Source organism: Mauremys mutica, chromosome 5, assembly GCF_020497125.1.
Source record: "Mauremys mutica isolate MM-2020 ecotype Southern chromosome 5, ASM2049712v1, whole genome shotgun sequence".
Classification (NCBI taxonomy): Eukaryota; Metazoa; Chordata; order Testudines; family Geoemydidae; genus Mauremys; species Mauremys mutica.
In genome coordinates this window covers 114384762-114410856 of record NC_059076.1, presented here as the reverse complement: position 1 = coordinate 114410856, position 26095 = coordinate 114384762, and the positions used below count along the sequence as shown (strand labels likewise).

The window sequence follows — 26095 nt, the reverse complement described above, 5'->3', positions numbered from 1 at the left end:
GCAAGGCCAGATGGCAATAGAAAAGTAGTGGAGATAGATATATTAGCCACAGGTTAAACAAATCCCTGGTACCATGATACGTAAATGGCAGCTGCTCCAGGTCAATTAAGACACCTGGGGTCACTTAAGAGCTTTCCAGAAGGCAGGGAGGATGCTCGGTTGATTGGGACACCTAAAGCCAATCAGGGGCTGGCTGAAACTAGTTAAAAGCCTCCCAGTTAGTCAGGTGGGTGCACATCAGGAGCTGTGAGAAGTTGTGCTGTTGGAGAGACTGAGCTGTACACACCATATCGGGCACAAGGAAGGAGGCCCTGAGGTAAGAGTGAAGTGAAGCTTGAGGAAATGGGGGCTGCTGTCGGGAAGTAGCCCAGGGAATTGTACGTGTCCTGTTCTTAAAAGGTCAGCTACCATAGCTGATGCTATTAGGGTCCCTGGGCTGGAGCCTGGAGTAGAGGGTGGGCCCGGGCTCCCCCCTTTGCTCCCCTGATTAATCACTGAGACTGGGAGACAACTGAGACTGTGCAAGGGAGGATAGCTTCTCCTCACCTCCCTTACTGGCTTATGAGGAAAATGGCTAAGTAGATTGTGACCCTTGTCTCTAGAGAGAGAAGGGTTAAGTGGAGGGTCACAGTGAGCCTCTGAGGCTAGCGAAATCCATCAGGAAATGCAGGACCCATGGAGACAAGGACAGAGCTTTGTCACACCACTGAAAATAATCAAAATAGGGGAAACTGGAGATGAGAATTGGGGAGGGAAACAGGGTTGTTTGCAGTAGCGTAGCTAGCGGGGTGCAGAGGAAGCAGCTGCTTCCCCTCGGCACATTTTTCAAAAGTGGTGCCTGAGTGGGGTGTCTGGGAGCTGCCGGAGCGCTGGGTCCCTGCACGGCGTGGCTTGACAGCGGGAGCGGGGAAGCTGCTGTGGCGGCAGCTCAAGACATTCCGGCACTAGGCAGAGTGCCCGCAGCTTCGCAGCATGGAGGGGCTGCAGCGGGGCACCCGGCTCGGAGCGAGGGAGAAGAAAGTGAGTGACAGAAGGAGGTGCTGCCACTGCCCAGGCACAGGTGCTGCTGCTGCTCCAGCTCCCCAGGTGGTGGGGTGCAAAGTGCTCCTTGAGCAGTGCCGCCCACAGGGGGCTGTACCTGCTGCTTCACGGGTGCAGGGGCCAGCAGCAGCGAGGGCTGCAGCGACCGCTGTGGTGGGTGGGTGAGGGAGCGCAGGGCTCCAGCCTCCTCCCCCTCTCCCCAGTAGCACTAACGTGCACACACAGGTGGGGGTGTGCGAGCGGCGAGTCTCCCTCCCAGCTCCTCTCCACGGGCGCAGCCAGAGCCGCGTATTGCAGGACTCCAGTGCAGCCGCCCGTGCCTGGCCAGGAGGGCTGTGCACTGCCACGTGGGGCAAACGGGCCCCGCACGGCTGCTGCGGGAAGCCTGGCCACAAACAGGGGATTAGCTGCAGCTGCCTCCCTCTCCTCCCCGTTCCCGCTCTCCCGCCAGCGCAGGATGGCCAGAGGGCAGGCACCTCAAGGGAAAGACGCGCTTTGGTGTTTGCCGCCCTTGTAAACGGGCAGCATGCGGGGCATTGCATTCTGCCCCTGGCAAGCGGGCAGGGCTTGGTCTCCATTCCCCATGGGGAGCCAGCTCCTAGGTCGCGCCAGGCTCAGCAGGAACCAGCAGGAGCTGGGTGCCCTAGCGCTGTGGGGGAGGAGGAGGTAGCTCATTAGAGGCACCTGGGCAGCCAGGTAAGCGCAGACCCAATGAGCGGGGTGTCTGGGGGGGGGCGCGGCATGGCCGCAGCGTGGCCGGAGGAGCCAAGGGTGGGGGGGACATGGCGCAGCCAGAGGAGCCAAAGGGGGGGGCATGGAGTGGCTGGAGGAGGAGCCAAGGAGGGCGTGGCCAGAGAGGAGCCAAGGGGGGGCGCCTTTTTTATGTTTGCTTCCCCTGCACTTAGAACCTGGCTACACCACTGGTTGCTTGGGTTGTGGATCAATAGAAGGGATGCCACTTTAAGGTGGGCCTTTCAGCTAATTCAGGTAAGCACCGCAGTTAGATACCTGACACAATAGTAGAGTCTGGCATCTCATTCCAAACTGAGGCTTAAGCTACACAAATGCCAGACATTTTTTTTGACCGACTTGATACACTGAAGCAGACAGTATGGATTAGCATTTGTATCTTCGACTGGTTTCAAAGAGTTGTTGAATTGTGGTGCCACTACTCAACGAAGTAAAGTGTGCCAGCAGGTTCACAAAACAAAAAAAAAATACTCTAACCATACTTTGGGGACAATGAGACTCATTCATAACAAACACCAGAGCTTTCATATAATAATCTAATTTATTTAACAGTGTGCTATAGCCTGACTAATATAATTTAGTATTGACAAAGGACTCCATTAGCAAATACTAAAGTTTAGTTTTCCTTAAACCTTTTCTCTCCTCACTGGCGGCATCTTATATCCTAGTCTTCATCCAAAACAGAGCACATTTCTCGAACTATAAATTAAAATATCAAACATGTAGTATTTCAAGTCATGAAAATTGCAACTAAATCTGGGCATATTCTAAAAAAGTAACAATCCTCTATAAACTTCTTACAATTGATATCTTGGTTTTGGCTGGTTAGGTATCAGAGACCTTTGCATTACATCTTTCAGCAACAGTTGTACATTTCAGTAATACATTCTTTCTCTAGACAAGTGCTTGTTAATGTTATAGTTTTGCGAGAAAAAATTAACATTGACGTATACTAATTCAGTTTATAATAAACTGCATGCCTCTTCAACAGCACTCAAGGGGGCCTAATTTTTTTTTCAAAAGTGACTTTGGGTGACCAACTTGAGGCACACCTTAAATGGACTCAATTTTCAGAAAGTTTTATGAGCATTTCCCCCTTGAAAATCAGGATCCTTTAAGGAGTTGGAAGTGAGGTTCCCCCAAATTGAAGCTCCCAAAAATCTTCAATCACATTTGAAAATATAGGCCTGAGCATCCATTTTTTTAAAATCATTCCACAAAGTTAACTCATATTTGTAAGGATGTTCTATGCTATGGAGACAAATACACACTAATTCCCCCAAAACTGCTCAAATGACGTTCCCAAGAATGTGTTAGATCCTCTGGAAATTGCTTACCCTTCCATCTGAGTCTGTGGCCCTTTCTGCATAAACACTGTGGCCTAACTTTCACAAACTCTGGGTGCCTCTATTTTTAGGATGTCTTAATTTGAGCAACTCAGAATGGAGATACCCCAAGTTAGTGGACACTTTTGAAAATCTTGGCTTTTGTGGCTAGGGCTCTGCAGGATCTCAGAAGGCAAAGCCACCTGTAATGAGTGTATCAGGCTCCCTGGTGAAACCCATCAATATTCCCGCAGAGAGACATTCAGACAAGTGAGCAGCAGTAAAATCCCATTCAGGACTTGTACGTTTCCCCTTCCTGGGGTGGGAGTACATAACACTGGATCAACAATACAATCAATAAGCCAGCCATGCTGCTGGGAGAAGTGTGGGAAGCCCAGGAAAAAAGCATAGAGGATTAGGAAATCCACAGAAAGTAGATATTCTGAGATCAGGACAGGCAAGGATTCAGGGCCCACTCCCAAGCCAACTGAAGTCAATGCAAATCTTTTGATTGACTTCAGTGGTCTTTGGATTAGGCCACTACTGTGGATCCTTGCATTCAGTGTGTATTCAAGGCCATGCATTCTCCCTTCACTTTGAGGCCAATACTCCTTCTCCCAAATCCCATATTAAGGGGAGTGTGTGCTAGGAACAGCTTGAGTCTTGTCCCTTCCCCATGTCTTTTGTGTAAACTTGGTCCTAAATGTTTTTTCAAATATTATATCACATTACCTGGGGAGTCTATACTCGCTGGTAGAACTATAGGTCATGCTGCTTCAGCCTGGAGTTCGCACTTGCTCATTCCTCTATACTGGCAGTTTTATAGCAAGCCTGACAGTCGCTTTAAATTAGAGGAGTTGGCAAGTGTCCGAGAAAAGGGGTGGGAATTTGTTTAGCTGAGAAAGACAGTTGCAAGGCTTAATACAAGAGACTCAGGCTTTAAATAACTTTTCATGTTCAGAGAAGTGCATTATTTGTCATTAAGGCATTTTACTTTTTTTCTCTGAAAGACTTTGAACCACCAACCTGCATCTATTTGATTGAAGTTGCAAAATTTATGGGACAAACACAAGGAAGCATATCGTCGTTGTGGAAAATTTGATATTATCTGCTCCAAAGTAAGGTAAGATGTAACTGGTTCTGTTTTGCTGTTCTGATTTATTTGAAAGCATTTAATCAAAGGAACAAAAATGTGGTGCCTTTGGAAAATGTAGATTTGTTTTCATTAGACCACATATGATTACATTAAAAATCTGCTGCTGCTAAATCTGTTTATATGTTCTGCCTTGTAACACAAGAATAAGGCACCATGACATTTATGAACTTAACATTGCTCTTAGAAAGTTTACTGACAGGTTTTTTTTTAAATCCAAGATACACACATCTGACTAAAATTATTTCTAAAAAGTCTATTTTTGTCAGGTTTGGGCACTAATTTAATTGTCTTTCATCTGTAGACATAGTTCTACATATTTAGCTTCAATCTTTCATTCCATCAGCCCAACGCAAAAATTGAGAGGTTTTTTTCTCATGAAAGATTCCAACATTTCATAAATTCACTTAAGCTTTGCTGCTGTGGTTTCCTGAAAAATGTGTTCTGTAAAAGATTTTGTAAATATTAAATCATTTTGCTTCAGGGTCACACCCTTGCAAAGTTAAGGAAATTCCTAATATTTTCCAGCAAAAAAGTCATTTGATATTAGCTGACATGATAGCCTTTAAAAAAAAAATCAAAGTTACTAACCTACTGTGTGGTCTTGGTATGTGGACAGTGTGCTGTATGCAATCTGGGAAGAGACTGCACATTGTAGAATGAGAATAAGTGTTTGTCAGCTGTTGCACACAAACCTGTTCTGCGTAGGTGAGAGTCTCCAGTTAACATTATTTGGATGTCTATGAAACATCATTTGTCTGCCTGCCAAGTGCACAAAACAAGCTATTCATGGCAGTGCATAAATTCTACAGTCCTCCCACTTGTGGTGATGTGATTGATTCTTTCTTTTCAAGCTGAAATTCTATGAAAATGCGGGTGTGAATTCAGAACAATCGGTAGCCCTCTGAGCTGTGCAAGTTGTGGATATTGACTCTGCAACAGGTTGGGGAAAGAGCAACCTGCTCCACAAGCCACAACCACACCTCTTCTTCAAGACTGCATGGCAGCCAGCATTAGAGTTGCCCAGACTGAGAGAGGGGCTCATGCAAGCAAGGCTCTCCTCCTCCTGTACTACACTACTCCCAACAGCCCTCAGGCCTGAGAATGCCGCCTGCCTTGCAGGAAGGGGCTGTCTTTTTAACAGGAGCTCAGTGCAGTTCAGTGGAATGTACCCTTCAGGGCAAGTGGAATTTTAAGGCTCAGTGACTGTCTGTTCAGTTCCTCTGATTCCCTTCATCCCCCCAACCATACCATTGGGGCTGTGCAGCCTGTAGGACTTACTCCAGCCAGTAAATGGCCCCCACCAGGGGTACACAGGGTTTTGAGGCACCTCCCCCACCACCTCACAGACTTTAAGGTCAGAAAGGACCATCACGATCATGTAGTCTGACCTCCTGCATGTTGCAGGCTATAGAACCTTACCCACCTGCTCCTGTAATAGGCCCCAACCTCTAGCTGAGATACTGAAGTCCTCAAACCATGGTTTAAAGACTTCAAGTTATAGAGAATTTACACTAGTTTAAACCATTTATACTAGTTTAAACCTGTCAGTGACCCATGCCCCAGGCTGCATAGGAAGGATAAAAACCAGGGTTTCTGCAAATCTGACCCAGGGGAAAATTCTTTCCCAACCCCAAATATGGTGATCAGTTAGACCCTGAGCATGTGGGCATGTCCCACCAGCCAGACACCTGGGAAAGAATCTCTGTAGTAACTCAGAGCCCTCCACATCTAGTATCCCATCACCTGCCCTTAGCGTGACAAACTCTTGTATGTACCTGCTGTGGATTGGCTCCCTGAAACCACCAGCCTCTGGCAACACATGTACCACCTTCCAGGCCTCTGTGGGCCTCATTCTATCTCTGCAGGTTAGCAATAGGCACACATCAACACTCGGGTCTTCCAAGCATCTCTCTGGAGTACTCAGCCCCTGTTTGACTGAACACTCACAGAACTATTAGATTTGCTACTCCCAGAGGAACAGTACATACCAACTTGTAAAATGTAACTCAGTATCTCCACTTAACACACAGCACGTAACTTATTCTTGTTGTCACTATAGGCATATAGCTTATTAACAGAGATTCAAGTAATAGAGTATTGGAAACAAAATGTTACACATAAAATCATATCATGCTTTTTGGAGACAAAACTTAACCAACAAGGCATTCATCTATCTCTTACAAGATAGTTTTCCTTCCCCAGTGTTTTCAAAAAAGCCTGGCTGAGATCCCTTTGTCATGTAAAATAACAGTGAATTTGTTTCTTCCTTAGTGAAGGATGCTAGGGTGTGTCTCTCCACACCCAAATATACCAGAATGGACTGACAGACACCCCACACACACACTGTTTACTTCTTCCTGTTAATTTCCTTCTGAATTTCCACCATCTCTTCATTAGCAATTGTTATAATGCTAATAGACAGAGCGGGCCTTAAGGGTGGGTGCGCTGGGCCACTGCTCAGGGCACTGTGCAGAACTGTGAGTTTGGTACCTCCCAAGTCCCATGCCCACCTGACCTGCCGAGAGCCAGCTGGACTTAGAGGCAGCCAGGCAGGTGAGCAGCGTTCAGACATGCAGTGCTGGAGAGGGTGGATGGACCTAAACTGCAGAGGGCAGCTGGACAAGCCAGGTAACTCCTCCAGAGCAGGGGTGCCTCCATCTGAACAGGAGCAGGAATGGGGGCCACAGTAGGTAGAAAGTAGCATGCTGACTCACTGTGTACTATGCCCTGTTCCAGGGGGGATGTTCCCAGCACTGTGGCTCTGGAGTTTTAATAGCAGATTAACCATTAAGTAGGTGGTGCCTGCCTGCTGTGATCTCCCTTTCTTTCAATCCCCAATTGCCTATCCCCACCCTCAGGCTTTATTTTTTTAAACTGTTTGTTTCCACCAGTATACTGAAATTCCTTGGGACAGGGGGGCCTTGTCTGAGCTATTGAGCGAAGCATTGTGCACATTTCTATACTGCATCAAGAATAAAGAAACTCCTTTCTTTATTGCCATCGCTGACTTAATCCCATATCCTGCAAGCCTTGCTCATCCTCTGGAAGTCGATGGGGTTCCTGCTGTTAGTATGAGGACAATGCGTGATTGTGACTTAAAGTATCAGGCTCTTAAACTGAGATCTCTCTCTAGTGGGAATAGATTCCGCCCTCCCACACATGCTTCAACCCTGCTGCTCTGGTGGCTTATAAATAGGCTTGGTAGAATTCAACTTTTATTGTTTTTATAACTTTGGGTAATTTTGATTTTTTGTTACACTTTTTTGTATTTTAAATTTTAAATTTTCACAGTTGTGGGAAATTTGGGGTGGGGATGGAAGGTTAGATAATTATTTGACAGAAGTTGATATTCAAAGAGTTCAAGCTTTAAAGCTGTTAAAACACAAACTGAGGGAGACAAGGTGGGTCAGGTAATATCTTTTTTTTGGCCCAACCGTAGTTGGTGAAAGAGACAAGCTTTTAAGTTCCACAGAGCTCATGGGCTCACAGACCCAGAGAAGAGCTCTGTGGCGCTCCAAAGCTTCTCTCTTTCACCAACAGAAGTTGGTCCAATAAAAGGTATTACCTCACCCACCTTGTGGCTCTCATATCCTGGTACCAACATGGCTACAACAACACTGCAAAAGCCACAACGTGTCAATATCCTATGTCAAGATATACAAAATAAATATCCTAAAACCCAGAAATGATTTGTTGATTTAACTATTCATTCACTTGTCACTAACCAGCCTAATTCGGAAGTCTAAATCACCGGATTTTGACTCTAGCAAGTTCTCAAGCAGCATTTTTCTTGCTTTCCCAATCTGTAAATTTCAGTTATTATTGATGGAAATATCTTTGGATAAGGTGAAATCAACAGATAATTTCTTAGTTATTATCTGCAAAAAAAACCTAGAGTTTTCAGGTGCCTAAGTAGCCCCTGGAATCACGGTTAAAAATGCCCCCCCCCTCCCCTCCACATCTGAAATGGTGCCCCCCAGTGAGCCAGAAGTGGCTAGAGGGCTGCAAGATGGCCATGGGCTCTGGCAAGATGCAGCCCCCTTGCGACAGTGTGGAGCCTGCCTTAAGCTGCAGGCTGAATGCCAGGCACCATGGGCACTTCTCTGGGGAGGAAGAACCCCGCCACCCGGGGGGCGGGTGAATGACCTGCTGACTTTTCTTACCCACGGAGTTTCATTTCACAATTGATGCCATTCAAAAATAGCAGTCTTCATTCTGTGCATCATGTTGCACTAATGTCTTAGGGTAAAGGCTTAATCTAAAATCATCCATTTCTGCATGTAGTTCTTAAAATGGGGTGCTCTGCCAAGGACTGATGCATAACAGTTCCCTTTGCAAAGAACAGACAGTAGCAGGCTCTGCACTCAGGAGAGCATAGGAATGTGCTGTTTCCTTCCTGTGCCCTAGGGATGTGCAGTGTCCCAAAGGGTTTGGGAGATATGGGAGCAGGCTGGACAATCCTATATGATGTTGAAGAGCTCAGGAAGGGACTGCACTTCTCCTGGGGCACACACCCTATTCAGATAGATGCCTTTCTGGGACAATCTAGCCCTTCATTAACATTTTTTAAAGCATATGGTAGACTCCTGTTGGCTATACATAGCACCTGTTTGTGAGGCTACGTCTTCACTACCCGCCGTATCGGCGGGTAGCGATCGATTTTTCAGGGATCGATATATCGCGTCTCATCTAGACACGATATATCGATCCCCGAACGCGCTCCTATCGATTCCGGAACTCCACCACCGCGAACGGCGGTGGCGGAGTCGACATGGAGAGCCCCGGACATCGATCCCGCGCCATGAGGACGGGTAAGTGATCGATATAAGATACTTCGACTTCAGCTACATTATTCACGTAGCTGAAGTTGCGTATCTTATATCGATTTTCCCCCTTAGTGTAGACCAGCCCTGAGAGAGAGCATGTTTTCTTGCTGATTCTGAGACAGACATTGCAGATGTGTAATGTTGTTAAAGCTAGAATGTGTGGGTTTGCACAGGAGAACTTCCCTATAAATTAATTCCTAATAAAGATAATTTCTTCAGCTAAGCACTGGAATCAACTGTTGCAATATTGAGTAGCCTAATCAAATTATTAGTTCAATAGCAGACAATGTGTCCAAGTTCAAAATGTATACCCCTTATGCCATGTTTTTTTCACTTGTTTATATATTTTTATTATTGCTTTTAATGTTTTAGCAAATGAAGTTCTAAATTATACAATTATAACAATAGAGCCCTGGTGATGCAAGTGCTGTGTGTTCTGTATTCTGTTTGACTGGTTATCATGAATGTTTATTAAGCCTTAATGTCCTTGAGACTCCAATTCCACAGCCATGGGCAGTGGAAATTCCTGCAGTAGATGATGCAGTGTCCATTCTATTTTAGTTCAATGTGTGAAAGAGTGCTTCTGTTCTGCTACTGTCCTCTTACTATGCAATTTAATTTGAGCCTCTATTATGGTGTGTTTTAAAAATTTTCATGCAGCTTGAAGGCATTTCACTTCTGGTGAAATAATACATCGAATTTTTGGTGATGTGCACTTGGAGAACAATGCTCCACAGTAGCAGTTTTGAGTTAGTACCTTTTGTCCTGTGTAGCCATATCAATGGCAAGTGGCCTTTCAGGACAATGAATTCCCTGCTTAACACAATTGCATAACATTCTTCTTCTATGAAAGAATAGTTCTGTTTTCTGGGCGTCTTTTTTTTTCTTAAAGCAGCGGGATACTTACTTTCACCTATTTGCAAGAACATCAGTACTGCTCTTAGACCTGTGCCCGATGCACCAGTGCACAGTTCAAACATCTTGTCAAAATCTGGACTGAGCAGAATAGACTTTCCTGATGGAATTTTCTTTACCTCATCAAGGTCTTTCTGACAAGCTGCCATCCACACTACTTTATTGGGTTTTGTCTTTTTGCATAAACCTGATAGTAGATAAAATGTTACTGAAACCACTTACAAACTGGCAGAAATAGGCAGTCAAGCCTATAAAAGACTGGACTTGTTCTTTGGTTTGGAGTACAGGCCAGTTAACAGTGGATTCCACCTTTAAGGGGTCTGGGGAAATCCGTCCTCTTCTTACCCAGTGAGCTAGATAAGGAACTCTTATTGCCTGTTTTACACTTGGACACTCTTACTGTGAGCCCTGTATCTTTGAGTCTGATCAGCACAATTCCCAAGTGATTTTTGTGGTCTGACTAGGAATTCCTGAAAATTGCAATATAATTAATGTAGGCCAGAGACAAGTCCTGCAATCCAGTTAACACCCGATTAACAAGCCTCTGAAATGTGGCTCCTGCATTAATTAATCCAAAAGGGAACACTTTGAACTCAGAACGTCCTGAATCAGTAATGAAGGCAGATTTATTTCTGCTCTTCACAGTCTAAGGAGATCTGCCAATACCCTTTTGTTAGGTCTAGGGTGTTCGGGTATCTTGTCCGACCTAGAGTGTCCAACATCATCAATTCTGGGTCTAGGGTATGAATCATGAAATGTGACAGCGTTAAGCTTCTGTAATCAACACCAAAACCTTATGGTCCCATTCTTTTTGGAGCACTATAACTGGAGAAGCCCAGGGCTCTTTAGTCCTTTAATTATCCCCAGGTCCAGCACGCTTTTATCTCCTTTCAAATTTGCTCCTGCGTCTTTCCAGTGGTCCGATATGATCTGCTGGGGACAGGTTGTGGCCCCACAGTGTTTATCCTGTGGACCATTTTATAGGTCAGACCTGGTCTGTTGGAAAATACTCGCCAGGGGGACAGCAACAACCTCTGCCTTTTCAGCGGGGTTATGAGTATAACTCCTCATGTACCACAATGCTTTCTAGTGACGTGTCACTGTGGCATTCAGCCGTCCAATCAATGGGCACCGCAGTCTGCGAAACCTCCTCTGCACAGCATACCACGTTTACGATGGCTTCTCGATTGTGATATGCTTTTAACCTGTTTACATGCACAGTCTGTGTTGCAGCCTTGTTGTTGGGCCTTTGTATATTGTAGATAACATTGTTAACCCTTTCCAGAACCTCAAAAGGCCCCTCCCATGAGGTGTGCATTTTGTCCCTTTTTTTTTTTACAAACACTGGCACCAAGTCACCCACATCAAATCATTGCTTACAGGTACTGTTGTCATACCATACTTTGAGCAGCGTGGCTTTTTGTGAGGTTTTGCTGAGCCGTTACCATTCTTTAAATCTTCTCTAAACCTCTGCATATATTAAGCCACTGGCTCCCCCTCTATCTCACAGCCATCCTCCCAGGATTCTCTGGTGAGATTTGGGGGCAGATCACAGTTGTTTCACCCCACACATCCTCCATTGCCCACTAAATAGCTGGGATATGAAATTTGACCAACAAATGTGATTAAAATCTCCTTTTAGAAAACCTACTTGGCTGCATACAGTGAACAGGGCCTTAGCAATTGTTTCAGCCTCTATATTCTTAAGCAGAGCAACTGCCTCCAGATACCTAGTCGTGAAATCCACTGCCACCAATATAATTTTTCCTCTGTGTAGGCTTAGCTAGTGGGCCTATCATGTCCATGGTAGCCCTATAAAACACTTCCTTGATTATTGGCAAGGGAGCCTTGCAGCACCTTACAGCCTTTTTCCACTTCTGACGTAAGTCACAAGTTCTGCAGTAATCCTTTACCTCATTTTGGATATTGGGCCAATAACAATTTTTCTTAAATTTTTCATATGTCTGTGTTCCCAGGTGGCCTGCAAAAGCATAGTTTTGGGCTAGTAACATTAACTGCACAATGTTTTGAGAGATCAGTCAATGGCTTATAGGTTCCCCAGGCTTTTTTTTTTTTTTTTGCCCCACTGGGGTCTCCCTATATAGCCTTCCCTTTTTGTAAAGAACTTTCCCCTGTTCTCTTTATATGGGGCATTACTGAGACTGGCTGTCTTTATGCTTTCTAGATCTGTCCTCTGTTCTGCAGCAAACTCCATTTGGCTTCTGCTTGCCTGGAGATCTGGTGCAGGCAGGGGGTAAGAATCCCCCACACTCTTTCCTTGAGACACATTGCCCCTCTCTGCTGACAAGGGTGCAGAGGTTTCTCCTCCATTCCTCAGCTGCTTTTCCCACCTTGGAGGTTGCCTCTGAATGAGGGATATATTTCACTTTACTAAAGGTCACCATATTAACAACCTTGGGCAGTGGTATTGTCATTCCCAACCAGAACATCAGCTGGTAAATTCTTAAGAACTCCCACTTTCAAAGTACCCCTTAAACCTTCCCATTCCAATTGATGCAGGCCAAAGGCACCATGGTTTTAAACTGTCTTAAAGTTAGTACTTTCAACTCCTCCCCAAGGAGGGTAGAGCGCTCATAAATCCTATCCCGCTGGACAAGGGAAATCTGAGCGCCAGTTTCTCATCACTGCTGCTACACGCTACCATTTATTTTGGTCATTTTTTGTAAACCTTGTCTATTTCCAGGAGGTCAGACCTGACAAAGTTAACCAGGGCTCCCTCTACCACCACTGAAGTCTGGCTCCAGTGTAGCTGCATTAACCTGAACAGACTGGGGAGTGAATGTGGATCCCCCACACTTGGGGCATTGCCTTTCATGTGATCAAGAGACCCACAGGAGTAACCCTTTTAGGGGCCTCTTTTTGGGCTGTGGCCCAATAGTTAGGGCTATGAGGAGGAGACCGTTACTGGAGTGGTGTGGACTTCGCTCCCTTATTCCCAGGGACAAACTGGGAACCCACTTTTATCCCAGGTTTTTGCCTTTTCCTTTAGAGTTGCAGACCCTGAATAGTCTTACCTGTATGTACGAGTCACCCACTTCAGCAACTGCTTCCACGGATGTTGGAGTTTTCTCCCATACAGTGGCTCACACTTCCTCAGCGCAGACCTCAAAGAACTGCTCCTGAGCAATCAGGTCTCCCAACTTGTTATGGGCTTCTGCCCCTCTACTCTTTATCCATTTTCTCTAATAATCCACCATCTTATGCACATATTTGCCGTGACTTAACTTATCAACTTTTTTGAGGTTTCTGAATTTGAGGCAATATGCTTCTGGAGTAATCTGAAACCTTTTTAACACAGACTCTTTGAATTGAACATATGTCATAGCCTCACCAGCATCCATATTAAATACTTGTAAAAATTTACTAGTCAATTTAGGAAGTAGGAAAGTCATTCTCTGTTCATCAGGGATTTTATGTATAGTGCATATGTAACCCACATGCCTTCTGGGTGTGGTGGTGTGTCCCATCTAGTGGCACTGAGACCACTTAGAGAGAGAGAAAATGAGTCTGCTCTACAGCCTTAGCTAACAGCCAGTTGGCTTTTAGCTCATGCTGTGGAGACTCGTACACTAAGCTCCAGAGACCCCAGTTTCAATCCCACCCGATGACAACCGAGGTCTGTCGGTGTTGCACTATATTTTCAAAGGTGGTTAGATATTCTTCAATGCAGTTGGTCCCTCTGTAACCTGGGCACCAGCTTGTGCCAGCTGTGTGATCCCCGGTGAGTGTTACGTGTGTGCTAAAGAATCAGTTTTTGTAGGTCTGATATGTTCAGGGTGGGCTGCCTCTCTCCTTTCCTAGGGCTTTTACTTCTCAGGCTTCGCCCTTTTTGTCTTCTAGCACCAGTGCTCTCTGGTGGGTTGCTTCTAGGGCAGCTCTCTCTACTTCTTGCTCTTTGTCTCTCTCTGCAGCTCCCCAACTCTGGTGCTCTCATTCCTTTCCCACTTGTCCATCTCCAGTCCAGCCAGCTCTTTCTGCAGGGCAGTTTTCCTGTTGGCTGTGCCTTGCTGATTTTCTGAGGCCTTGTCTACACTGCCACTTTACAGCACTGAAACTTTCTCTCAAAAAACCACACCCCTGAGCGATGCCACTTTCACCGCTGTAAAGTGGCAGTGTAGACAGTGCACGAGCGCCGGGAGCTACTCCCCTCGTGTGGGGGGGTGTTTTTACAGCATGGGGAGAGCTCTCCCCACGCTGGTGCCACAACTACCCAGCCATGTTAAAGTGCTGCTGCAACAGCACTTTAATGTTGGTAGTGAAGACATGCCTTAAATTTTTAGGCATTTTCGGGGAATCCAGTTGTCCTTTTTGTCACTTGTCATAATCCACTAGTAGGGCTTTAAGTCTTCCACTTTTTTTCTTCTGCTAGTAGGTAAGCAGCACTCTGTACACAACTCTTCCAGCTGCTTTTTGGCATACTTAACAGATGCTTCTTTGCTCATCCTGCCTTTTCTGCTGCTCAATTCCCCATTAGAAATAAACACAAGACAATAGACTGTAACCTTTCCTTTACCTGTTCCCAAACTTCTCACTTGTGAATTGCTGAGTAACTATATTATCTGGTATTTCAGTGCATGGAGCATGATCCTTAGCTAACCAGAAAACTGGGAGTAAATCCTGCTGACTATTCCACTGTGACAATTCCCAGGGCACCTCACCACCACCTGCCGGTACTCAGGGTCGGCTCCAGACCCCAGCGCGCCAAGCGCGTGCTTGGGGCAGCGTCCCGTGGGAGGGCGGCAGGCGGCTCCGGAGGACCTCCCACAGAGACCGCGACTCCGGTAGACCTCTCACAGACGTGCCTGCGGAGGGGCCGCTGGTCCCGCGGCTCCGGTGGAGCATCCGCAGGCGTGTCTGCGGGAGGTCCACTGGAGCCGTGGGGCCAGCGGACCCTCCACAGGCACATCTGCGGGAGGTCTACCGGAGCCGCGGGGCCAGCGACCACTAGAGCGCCCCCCGTGGCGTGCCGCCCTGCTTGGGGCAGTGGAAATCCTAGAGCCGCCCCTGCCGGTACTGTGAGAAAGTCTTGTCTGTACCTGCTGTGGATCAATACCCTGAAACCATCAGCCTCTGGCAACACAAGCACTGCCTTGCAGGCATCTGCAGGCCTCGCTGTCTCTGTACAGGTTAGCAATAGGCACACACGAACTCCTGCTCCTCTGGAGTGCTCAGCCCCTGTTTCACTGAACACTTCTAGATCCACTATTCACAAAAGAATAGCACATGATACTGGGTGGTAGTACTGGTGAATAGAGTAGAGAGATGGACTGGAGTCTGTGTTGTATTGGTTTAAATATATTGAATGTGCCTTTAGACCAGCCACTAAGTTAGGTCTTCCTCATCTGTAAGTACTATGCTTCTCAAACTTTAAAGCTGGGCTATATAATAAAACTGATTGAACTCAAGCAAATATCTTTACTAAATCTTGTTAGAGAGTTGAAAACTCCATCAAGACCACAATGCTATTTTCATCTCATGCCCCCATTTAGAAAGACCCCAAACTCAAAATCAGACCATTTCATAAACTAAAACATCTGTTGAGAGTCTGGAATTAAAGCCAGGGAGTATTGTTCTGTATTGGGACACTTAACAGACCTTGCCTCTCTGCAGGAAACATTCCCTCTGCTAGACTAGACTGTAACTTATGTATTCTGTTTTATTTCTCACCTTCTTCATGCCATTCCTTCACTAAACATACTTTCTAGTGACCAGCGGACCTCCTGCAGAAATGCTGCCGAAGGCTCCCTGACTGCCGTGTTTTGGGGTAGCAAAAAACATAGCGCCGCCCCTGGGGGTGGGACAGGTAAGCATCACCAGAAACAGATGGGTTGTAGTGACTATAGGAATCCCACTCCTGGAATTGTGGGGACAGAGTGGTGCACCCCTATAAGCAGCAGTTAAAATAAGGGGCAGTGTTGGGAGCAGAGCTCCCATTCCTCTGCTAACAGCTGGGGGAGGGGGTTCCCCTCCTCTCCCTGGCTTAGGTAAGCAGCACTTTCCTACTGTTTCCCCATTACTTAAGAGCACCCTAGAGGCCCTGATTGGAAACACAAGGAGTGAGTTCCCTTGCAGTGGCTGTTGCAGTCACAGGGATGTCGAGTACACTCGGAGGGGGCTGACCATTTTAAGCAGCAGAGTTACAAAAATAATTTTTGCCACCTACACTCTACCTCCCCACCCCTTCCCACCCCACATACAATACAACAGCAGATAGCTCATTTCTGTCCTGGATAATCACAGTGCTATGCCCAGGATGGCCTAAGGACATGGGGGGAGTGTTGAGGAGATGATTCTTGGAGATATACCCCAAACTTAACTGATTTATTCTACACTCTTCTGTGTCTATGTATGTGGGAGGGAAGTGGTTTTCTTTATGTCCCTGCAGCCTCGTGCTGCAGGAATGGAGCCCAGTTGTATATTCCTTTTAACCTTCACAATGGGTTGACATCAGTGTATGGTTTTCAAGGCTACATTCTCAAGGAGAAGGGCTAGAGACTGACTTTGATCTTTAAATGAAAACAGATTCTCCTTTACAAAGGAGCTCAAAAGCTGAAGCAAGGAATACATTTAGATCACCATGTCTATTAACAGGAGGCAGGGGATATGATAGAGAGCTATAAAATCATGACAGGTGTGGAGAAAGTTAATAAGGAAGTGTTAGTTTCTCCTCATACCACAAGGAGTAGGGATCACCAAATGAAATTAATGGGCAGCAGGTTTAAAACAAACAAAAGGAAGCATTTCTTCACACAACGCACAATCAACCTGTGGAACTCCTTGCCCTAGGATGTTGTGAAGGCCAAGACAGTAACATGGTTAAAAAAGAACTAGATAAATTCATGGAGGATAGGTCCACCAATGATTATTAGCCAGGATGGGCAGGGATGGTGTCCCTAGCCTCTGTTTGCCAGAAGCTGGGAAGAGGCAACAGGGGATGGATCACCTGATGATTACCTGTTCTGTTCATTCCCTCTGAAGCACCTGATATTGGCTACTGTCGGAAGACAGGATACTGGGCTAGATGGACCATTGCATGGCTGTTATGTTCTAAACTCCATGCAACTCACCAGTGATTGTGCAGCCCAATCCTCACCTTCTCCAAACATGTTCTCTCCTTGTGGTCCGTGGGCCACATTTAAGAACCACTGGTAACATAAACCAAGGGCTTATCTACACAAGGAAAGAAGCCTGCAGTAGCTGGCACACACTATCTAGTGTGCACTAGTTGCTCTGCACTAACTCCCAACATGGACAGTCTTACTGTGCAGTAAGAGTGTCTTCGTGTGCACTAGCTTAACATACTTTGGAAATGTTTTAACCTAACTGCCAGAGGGTACTGTTGGGCTATGTCTACATGGCCCTATAGTTTGGACTATGGGTGTGGGAACTGCAGCATGCACTAGCACGAGGAGTTAGTGCAGAGTGGCAAATGCACACCAACTACTGTGGGCTGCTTCCCACAGTATATCCCAATACACTGCAGCAAAACACATTAAAGCACTAGTGATGAAACCCAGGCTCCAGTGAAGTCCATAGGAGTTTTGCCATTGATGTCATTGGGGTCTGGATTTCACCCAAGTTGAAAGTAATGGGCCAATTTCATCTTTGGTGTAACTCCATTGAAGTCAGGGATCCATTTAGATCGCTATGTCTGGCAGGGTTCAGTCTGTGTGTTCTGCTTTTAGAAATTTGTCTTGAAGCACAGAGGGTTGTTTTCATACCTCCTGCATGAGGTGATGGTGAATGTGACAATGAACGTTGAACGTGAAGTGAATTTGACACATAGCATCTCTGGGACACATTCACTCTGTCTCAGCATCCAGGAACTTCCAGTAGAGCTGCCCAAAGTTGTATGGCATGTTACATTAATTTCCCAAGATTAGCAGTGTTTTCTTCACTGAAAGAATTAGCTGGACTGATCTTTTTGCACACAAGAATAAATGCCATTGTTTCTCATGTTGAACTGACCTCTGTGGTTACTCTGGAACAAGCTTTGGATTCTTTGAAATTAAGGCTAGAGGAGCCCATAACTGAAACAGTTTTGTTTAGACAGAAAAACTGCCAAGATGCCCTTAAAAGGAAGGATCTGCCTAGCGCATGCTATTCAAAACATTCATTGCTATTCTGACCTTCAAAAATCAATCTAACGACAGCTTAAATGAAGCCATGCAGTTCCTCCACTGATTGTTACACACACAAGAGTGGGCCCAGTCCCCTCAATCATCACATTCAGAATTTAGCAAGACTGTGTAATGACTGCAGTACCAGACCCATTATGAACAACTGAGAAACTCAGCCGGGGGTTTGTACTCTATCCTTTTTCCATTGAGTCAGCAGACACATATGTTCCCAATTTATCATTAAAAACAAACAACTTAATCCCTCAAATATGCAGTGTTCGGGGGTCTCCTCTTAAAACTGAATTACAAATTGAGTAACTAATGTAAATTTGTCAATGAAGGAAATAAAGGCGTGTTAGTTACTGTCACCAGCTGCTTCCTTCCATTTCTGTAAATCCTTTGGAATAGCTCAAAGTCTAGATATTTGTAAATCGGAGGTTGTTACATTTTCCTGTTCTGGTGGTCATACGTGGCTGACAATGCTTTCTTTAAATTAGAGCCATGGGCAGGGTGTGAGGGAGGAGCAAGTTCTGTCCTCATGTACAGCCATCGTGCCCCACTGAAGTCTTGGACAGAATTTGGCCTAAAAAGTGAATAGCTATTTTAAAATATTTATTCATTTACCATTGTCACACCCAAGGGCCAGCCTGAGGACTTGGGGAAGGGAGGGGCGCTAGGAAAATGAGTCTTTGGGACAAACCCCTCAAAGGTATTTGACTCCTTTACATGAAACTTGGGGCAGGAAGGGAGGAGTCATCTTAGGTCATATATCTGGCTGCAGAAGTGAAGTCTGCTTGTTCCTTTTAACCCTGTTGCCCTGTGTACAGGATTTCAAAGCTATCGGCACAAAAGGAGAGGAAACTTCCTTTTTTTAAAGGAAAGTTGAAAGTCTCTTTTACATTTCTACTTCCCATGGCTCTGTCTCCTGTGTCTCTGAGACTTTCCCTCTTTCGGGGGCATATTTATAGACAGGCTCCCTAAATTTCATTCACAAAATCTATATGTGGACATGCAAAAATCACATTTGTAAGTCGAAAATGGGTACTGGCACATGGAAACAGGCACTCTCATTCATGTAATTACCCATTCTGCGTATACAGTGGGTGCATGAACAAATATTACAGCTACAGTTTAGGTGGCCTGATTTGAAAGTTTGGCCCTTTAGGCCTTTGAAGTATGTGTTAGTTATAAGTTGTAGTAAAATACTTGGAATTCAGCTGGTTATTGAGGGCATGGAGAATCAAGCCCCACAATGGAGTAGGAGCAAGGCTGTGAGACACTGTACTGATAAAACAGCACTTCTCTCTTAAAAACTGTTTTTCTTTTGAAAAAACGCAGCTGCTCAGGGCAGCATACCCAGGGCTTTGGAACAGTGGGAGGCCTGAGTCTCCTCTGCTTTTCCACTAAACGGAGGAATCTGATTTAAACTTTTTTCTATTCTATTAAAAGCCAAAGAGCCTCCCATAAAAAACAAGTATACAAGTGGAATAAAGGTAGGAGAGCAAGAAAGGCAAAAAGGAAGCAGAAGGGGGTAAGAGAAGAGAAAGGAGATCTGAGTAAATTGCAGAGCTGAGAGAAGAATCCAGGAGTCCTGACCCTCAGCACTGTGCTGTAGCCACTAGACATACACCCCTTCCCAAAAACAACATGCATGGCCATTCTCCCTATTTAGAAGGATCGGTTATATGCTTCATAGAAATGGTATCATTTTCTCATTCTGTACTTTCAAAACAGTTAATCAAAACCCACATATTTCAAAAGGAGCTAAAGCTTTGTTCCCTGAATCCCCTCTCTTCGGAAGCAGTTAAACAGATACTCTTGAATAGCAGACGCGACACAACTAGACGCGCTGACCTCTGCAACTGGACTAGATTCCAGTGCTGGTGCGCCTCCCATCAGGTCAACACAATGAGCGCTCCACTGCCACTTATCCTGGACTATATTTTACACCTTAAACAATTGGGATTAACCACCAGTTCCATCTGGGTGCATTTGGCAGCCATCATGACCTTCCACTGCCACATAGACAGCCACTCCGTCCTCACACACCCACTCATGAAACGGTTCCTGAAGGGCCTCCAAAATCTTTACCCTCACATACAGGACCCAACTCTGGCCTGGGACCATGGCCTCATCCTATACTCCCTTACTAGACTAGAATCTATGGCAACATGATCCTCTGTTCACTTATAACCTCTGCCCAATGGGTTGACGAAATTGGGGCCTTTATGGCCTCTCCCCCGTATACACACTTTCATAAAGACAAAGTTACGCTACATCCACATCCTAAATTTTTACCCAAGAAACCATCCCCTTTCCATCTCAATCAACCTATCCACCTTTCTTGCTTCTTTCTGAAGCCTCATGGCAGTCAACAGGAGACAGTTCTGCACACCCTGGACATCAGCCAACAATTAGCTTTCTACCTGGGCAGAATTAAACCTTTCAGAAAATTGCCACGATTATTCCTTTCAGTGGCTGAAAGATCCAAGGGCACAGCCATCTCTAAGCAATGCCTTTCCAAGTATTTTAATTTAATTTTAATTTTAGATCTCGCAGTGTATACATTTGTCCTACCAATTACACAATTGACAACCTCCTATTGGAATTAGAGCACATTCCACCCGCTGTCTCTCCACCTCCATTGCTTTTCTTAATCATGTCCCCATTGCTGACATTTGCAAAGCAGCCACATGGGCATCAGTGGACACTTTCCCCCATCACTCCTGATGCTGCAGCTGATACTCTCCTAGGACACTTTGTCCTATCGTCTGCAGTAAATGCTGCTTCGAAGCCCCAGGCTTCCAATTAGGGGCACTTCTTTCTAGTCACCTGCAATGGAGCACCCCTGGGGACATCACTCGAAAAAGAAGAGAAAGTTACTCACCCTGTGCAGTAACTGAGGTTCTTCAAGATGTGTGTCCCTATGTGTGCACCATTACCTGCCCTCTTCCCCTGGGCTTCGGAGCTGAAAGATAAGCTCTGCGGCAGAGAAGGAAGCAGGGGCCAGTCGGACCGCACAGTGCTATATATACGTCTTGCGAGAGCGGGGAGGTGCACGTGTGTGGTCCTACGGACACTGCTGGTGAAGATCTCCAATCCCTTGCACAGGGGGCACTGCTGCACCTACAATGGATCACCCATAGGGACACACATCTCAAAAAACCTCAGTTACTGCACAGAGTAACCTTCTCTTCTTGTGTTATGTGAAGGGGTAAATAACATTTCCCTACTCATTTTCTCCATACCATTCATGATTTTATAGCTCTCTATTATATCCCCCCTTACTTGTTTCTTGTCTGAGCTGAGCAGTCCCAGTCTTTCTAACCCTTCTCAGATGGAAGCTGTTCCATGCCCCTAATGATCTTTGTTGTCCTTTTCTGTACCATTCCATTTCTAAAATATCTTTTTTGAGATGGGGTGACCAAAACTGCATGGATAGATTTATATATAATGGGTCATTAAGGAACTGGCTGGAACCTGCTGAAAGTGATCCATATCAGTGCAGTATCCCACAGAGACCAGGGAAACCCCAATGATCAGATAATTGACACCTAACAATCAATGACTAAGAGGAAGGAGGTTTCCCCCCATTTCTCAGCTGAGAAGCTGAGCAGATGCCAGCTCAAGACCAAAGGACAGAGAGATGACAAGCAGGGGATGAAGAGGCTGGCTTCTCTCACATGGCACTGACAAAGGATCAGAGAAAGATAGAGCCTGAAATGAAGTTCACAGCAGCTTGGCTGGTGGATTGCTGTGGCTTAGCCAGATGGTCTGTCTTAACCTTTCTCTGTGCAAACTTAAGGACTTCCAATGCTGTGTTCCGGTTGACTAATAAACCCTGTTGTTTTGATGTTGCTGCCTGGTGTCACTGCAAATCCTCACTGAGGTGCATTAGTCCCTGAAGAATGTAAAAGTCTCTGACTAGGAGTCTATCTTAGTTGGACTTGCTGGGCAGAGCTCACAGTGTGAAGCAGGAGACCTGAAGCCATAGGCACTCTCTCAGAGGTGGTGTGGCTGGATGGCCTATCCTGAAGGAAGATTGAGATCCTTTGTGATCCTGGCACAGTGAAAAAGCTTCCTTGAAAAGAGTGTTTAAAAGCTGGGGCATAGCACCAATCCTGTGGAACTGTGACACTGGTATTTGTGGCTGAGCTGGGTATTGTTTGGATTAATATTTTTATTTCTGTCTGGTTACCTTTTAGTGTTGCTGATTTTATCTTCTCTGTGGTTGTATTTGTAATCTTTGCAAAAGTTGCCTAGAACCTGTGTAACCCACACACCTCCTGAGTGTGGTGCTTTGTCCCATGTAGTGGCACCATGACCACATAGCGATTAATGAGTCTGCTACAGCCTTAGCTAACAGCCATATGGTTTTTAGCTCATGCTGTAGAGGCTCATGCATTTAGCTCCAGAGGTCCCAGGTTCAATCCCACCTGCTGACAACTGGGGTCTGTTGGTGTTATACCTGGAATAGGTGCTTATCTATCTATCGAGAGATAAAATGAAGATGCCATGTTTTGAGGTAGACTCTTCAGTTGCATTAGTTATTCAATGGAAAGCAGATTACCAAGGTAAAACATGCTCATTCTCCAATTCCCAAGGAGCCTGCTCAGCTTTGCTCAGTAGTAACTGAAATCTGCGTCTGTTGACTGGGAGAAGAAAAAACCCTTAGTGGGGGGAAGGGCAGCTCTTCTGGCTTAAAGCCTGCTCATAGCTCATCCATGTGAGTATTTTTACATCCAAGACACTAAGCATTCCTACCTTAAATGGGTTTTCCTAGCTCATAGTAGGAAGCCCTGACCACTTTTCAAAGGGCAGAATCAGGCCATTCATACATATTTTATTGGTACATAGTTTTAGTTTTTAAGATTAGTTTTATTGGTACATGTGGGTGAAATTGTTTTGTTCAATGAACCATTTAAAACCAAATATTAAAAGCACATGTGGCCATGATATGGAGCCTAAACACTGTCTTTGATGTTGATCTGTAACTAGAGTAGTTGTCAGGTTGTGGGCAGTATTCTGACGGTGCCCACATGATAAAAAAGAGAATGTAAATGCCATGGTACACTGTGGGCCACATACTCAGTTGGTATAGATCAGCATACCTCCACAGTCTATGGAGCTGTGCCAATTTATGCCAGCTGAAGATCTGGCCTTTGATTTTAGAGAGTGAGAAATTGAAGAGACAGTTCATTGTGTACTATATATTTTAAAGAGCCATATTGGCCTGGCTTTATTCAGAAGAAAATTATTTTGCACTGAAGTGTAATTTCAGGCACCACTATGAATGTGAGGCCACACAGACCCAGCCCCTTATTCACTAATTCATCCATTAAAACAGCATTTGAACAAATGTCAATAAAATACAGTGAGGCACTGCGTCAGCCTGGAAATACTTAGCCTGGCCCACCTAAGAGGACACATTCTGGCACATTTTCAAGATGGTGCTTTATCTTACTGGTCTTCTACAGGGGTGTGAAAAAAGAAAACCAAACTGGAGTGTCATGTGAGGCAACGTGAGCCAGGGCTGGTCCTCTAAGCAGGGCTGTAGTTTTTTTTCTTTCCCCCTGTGTTTTTGCCCCAGTGAGCTGATTGTCTTGTTCCACATCATTTGTAGGTCTTGGCTAGAGCACAAAATACTGTCGCTCAGTAGAAGCTAAACAGTGAGGCCAGAGTACCAGGGTCATGCATCTAATAAGGCCTGGTCTACGGCGGGGGGGTTGATGTAAGATACGCAACTTCAGCTACGGGAATACAGTAGCTGAAGTCGATGTATCTTATTCCGACTTACCTCCCATCCTCACTGCGCGGGATCGATGGCCGCAGCTCCCCTGTTGACTCCGCTACCGCTGCTCACTCTGGTGGAGTTCCGGAGTCGACAGGAAGCACATTCGGGGATCGATATATCGCGTCTCGATCTCTGATAAATCGATCGCTACCCGCTGATACAGTGAGTAGTCTGGACATACCCATTGGCACTAACTGTATTAGGAGGCTAAGATTTTAGCTCTGTAGACTGTCTTGTCGTCTTTGCTTTGTCCTTCATTGCTTCACAGGATCTGCTTTTTCAGTTACAGTTTGAATTTGAAAACAAAAATAGAATCCAGATGTCTTGCATTTACTATTCCAGAGCCGCAAGCTAAGCTAGCTAGTGACATTTACCTTAATGCAATTTTGGGGTAACTATAACATTGATTCTCACTATCAAATGCAATTGATTGTGATCTTTCATGTTTTCCCCTCCACCATTTTTTATTAATTGATTTTTTCAGTTGGTTAGAAAGGCAGTATTTTAAAAGGAATCATTCAAGGAGTGATCCATAATCCAGCTGCCTGGCATGTGTACAGCAACAGCATAATTAGCAGCACATAGTGCAGTCTGAGTGAATGCTGCAAGTATCTTCATTTTTTCCCTTTTAGGTTTCAGCTCTGGAACCTGTTCCAATGCTAGTATCTTACAAGTGGCTATTTTTCTCCTCAGAAATGATGAATGATAGAAATAGGGTAACTTGCAATCTAGCTATCCGCATCTCAAGTACACAACTGCATTTAGGAGATGAAGATCGCCTCAGTGGCTAGGATGCTAGCCTGAGACTTTCGAGACCTGGGTTCAATTGCTTACTCTGCCACAGACTGCCGGTGTCATCTTGGATAAGTAATTTAGTCTCTCTGTTCCTCCATTCCTCACCTGTAAAAGGGGATAATAGCAGCACTTCCCTGCCTCAATGTGTGTTGTGAGGATAGATATATGTTCAGATACTATGCTAATGGGGAGCATACATGTACCTAAAGGCCAAATTTTTTGTAAAACATAACAATTGTATAATACTAAGAAACATACTTTTCAAATGACACTTCCCTCCCATGTATTCTTACATCCATGGGAATAAATGTGTCAGTATTACTGGCTCAGTCACCACCTGTGACAATGAAACCATACCTCACAGTTTCTATTGTTTCTACCTTATAGTGTACCATACTGTTGTAGGTGCACCATTAAAGATAAATTATAGGATGGGATTTTCAAAAGTGCCTTAGACTTCTAGACTCTAAGGCCAGAAGGGACCACTGTGATCATCTAGTCTGACCTCCTGCACATTGCAGATCACAGAACCTACCTTGCCCACACACACCTGTAATAGACCCCTAACCTCTGGCTGAGTTACTGAAGTCCTCAAGTAAAAGGCTAAAAGGCCTAAAAGACTTCAAGTCACAGAAAATCCACCATTAACTCTAGTTTAAACCTGCAAGTGACCCCGGCCCCATGTTGCAGAGAAAGGCAAAAAAAACCCCAGGGTCTCTGCCAATCTGGCCCAGGGGAAAATTCCTCCCCAACCCCAAATATGGTGATTACTTGGACCCTGACCATGTTGGCAAGACCCACCAGCCATACACCTGGGAAAGAATTTTCTATAGCAACTTATAGCCCTCCCCATCTCGAGTCCCATCATCAGCCATTGGTGATGTTTGCTACTAGCAGTCGGAGGTTGGCTACATGCAATTGTAGGCGGCCATGGTGCCTTGCTTTTGAAAATTCCACCTCTAGTTGTTATTTCCCTTCTGAGCCCAAACTTTTTTTAGCTTGCACAATATCTGCCCATTTCAAATTGACCTCTACACACTATATCGTATGTTTAGCCTCACACATCATTTCACAAACATAATAACTTTTATTTTCCACACTGTAATATTTTGCAACTATTATCAGAAATAGCAACCATACTTTGTTTTATGATACAAATTATACATCGCTGTTACACTGACAGACCAGCCAACAACAACTTAACAAGAGACAATACAATTGTAATCAAGACAATCCACATATGAAATAGGTATCAAAGAAATGTTAATTAGGCTAGCAATCTCCAACTCATTCACTTTGTATTGATAAGAATCAGAGCATAGTTGCAAAGTGTATTTGTCTTTTTACCTGTA

General features: G+C 45.1%; 1 protein-coding gene across 1 annotated transcript in view; it reads left to right on the top strand.

Moving 5' to 3' along the window:
• The first annotated feature begins 207 nt into the window (after window positions 1–207).
• C1QTNF7 (C1q and TNF related 7) overlaps window positions 208–26095 on the top strand; it is an 85837-nt gene continuing 59949 nt past the window's right edge. Inside the window, exons 1-2 of the mRNA XM_045019143.1 lie at window positions 208–316; window positions 4127–4239. The gene's annotated coding sequence lies outside the window, so the exon portion shown is untranslated. The remainder of the gene's footprint in view (window positions 317–4126; window positions 4240–26095) is intronic.